At 57.1% G+C, this 2,028-nt stretch overlaps 1 protein-coding gene across 6 annotated transcripts in view; it reads right to left on the reverse strand.

Annotated features, from left to right (window-relative positions):
- Window positions 1–2,028, reverse strand: part of Ncald (neurocalcin delta) — a 265,706-nt gene that overhangs the window by 23,082 nt on the left and 240,596 nt on the right. The window lies entirely within an intron of this gene.

Raw genomic sequence — 2,028 nt, forward strand, 5'->3', positions numbered from 1 at the left:
AGAGGCCGAGAGAGCATGGCCGGCCAGCTGGGGGTGGGGGGACACAGGGCAGAGCCTACACTGTCCTCCAGGTGCCCTTCGTGCCTCACTGAAGGCTGCACACTGGACGTGCCCACTGCAGCGGAACAAACAGGAACTGGTTCCCAGGTTTGCTGTGTGACTCTGTGATGGCTCCCTGATCCCAACCTGCCCTCAGCCTGGCCCCATCAGTGTGTGCCAGCTTCGTCACTGTCACCGTCTGCATGGTCACCACTTCAGTCCCAGCTGCACCGCCTCCTCCCTGGTCTCCTCTCTTCTCGGGGTTCGCTCTCCTCCCTCTCCTGACGCCTGGCTGTCTAATCTCACGTGGCTCCCCAGGGTGACCATCTAGAAACACACGCCGGACAGTGTCACCCTCTGCGTAAAGCTCTACACGGGTCCCCAGCGCTCCCAGAACTCGCTCCAAGCCCCTCCCGGCCCACCAGGCAGGAGGGCGCTGGGCCACGCTCACTTCTCCCTCTGCTCCAGGGCCCTGCCTCGCCTTTCACGGGCCTTTGTGTCAGTCCTGCAGGTCTCCCAGGGCTCAGAGAGTAAATCTAGGGTTAATGTAGATCACCAACGAGACAGGAGAAAAATACAAGAGAAGACACCGAATCACCAAAAGAGAAGCGGGAATCTAAAATACAGGGTCAGCTTTCCATTTAAAAAGCAAAATAAAGGAGCAGAGACTGAAAAGGATGTTGGCAGGAAAGGACGTGCCTGCTGGACGATCTGTGCAGGGGAAGGTCTGAATCCAGGCTTTTCTGCAGACCCCTGTGAGCTTTGAGAACGCAGTGACTGAATTCCACAGAGGCCAGAATTAGATTTTCCAGGGCAAAGCTCGAGGCTCACCCTGGACGGCCCAGCCAACTTCAGAGGAGTCACAGAGTGGCTGCGTGAGGGCTGGAACGGGACTCACCGTGGTGGTCAGGAGGGAAAGGACCAGGCTAATCACGGCCCTGCCTTCAGTGCCCACAAGATGGCCGTGAACTGGCCACTCGTGGGATGTCTAAAGGACAAAAGCACACGGGCTGAAGGCCCCTGGGATGTCAGGAAGCTGCAGATGAAGGGAAATAAGCCTCTATTTACCACAACGTAGACACGGGCATTTTAGCCACCATGTGGTTCTGGGGGTTCAGGTCAGCGGTCTCGGGGTCTCACTGGGGGAAGAGGAAAACCCGAGTAGCACACTGCTTCAGAGCTCCCCTCTCGTGAGCCAGTGGGCACCTGAAAGGAGACCACACATCCAAAGTGATGCATTTGCACACAGTGGGCCAATCAGCAAACTGACGCAGGGGCACATGAAGGGGAACCAAAATACCAGAGAGAGAACTGAAGAGGGCCGTCTGCCTCCTCCCGGAGTCTGTCCACTCCCCGACGGTGGCAGTGGCAAGGGGGCAAGGCAAGGGAACAGACCGGTCCTTGGCTGGCCCTTCCCGTCCGTCCCTCTGGGCCACGCCTGCATCCCACCCTGCAGAGGGCGGCTGCGTTTGGGCTGAGCTGCGAACTGTACAAAGCTCTCCGGAGCAGGACAGGTGTCAGATACAGGCCGCTCTTCCGAGCTTCCTGTGGATGAGAAGCAGCCCCGAAATCACATGGTGTCCTCAGGGCAGGCAGGGCCACTGCTTCTGTGAGGTCTCTGAGCTCCAGGGACTGCACGTTTCAGACTAGAGAAGGCCTGGCCGCCAGTTCCCCGGGTTTTATCACCCACATTACTCCCAATAAAACATGTATCTCTGATAAGAATCGGAACATTATCCAACAGCTGTCTCAGCACACCCCAAATACGGAAATGCTGGTTTGGGATTGGCTGATTAACCACAGTAAACATCATCACAGTGGCCTCGGTGTTCCACAGGGAATTCATCCCAAGATACCCGGTGGGGGCCCAGAACAGATGGGACCGGAGCCCAGAGGGTCCGTGCCTTCTCCCTGGACAGATGTAACTGTGATCAGGTTAACTTACAAAGTGGGTAAGCAAGAGATTGGCAACAGTGAACGAGGACAGAA

Source organism: Cavia porcellus, unplaced genomic scaffold, assembly GCF_034190915.1.
Source record: "Cavia porcellus strain 051 isolate PalLab524CR breed Dunkin Hartley unplaced genomic scaffold, mCavPor4.1 scaffold_10, whole genome shotgun sequence".
NCBI classification, from domain to species: Eukaryota; Metazoa; Chordata; class Mammalia; order Rodentia; family Caviidae; genus Cavia; species Cavia porcellus.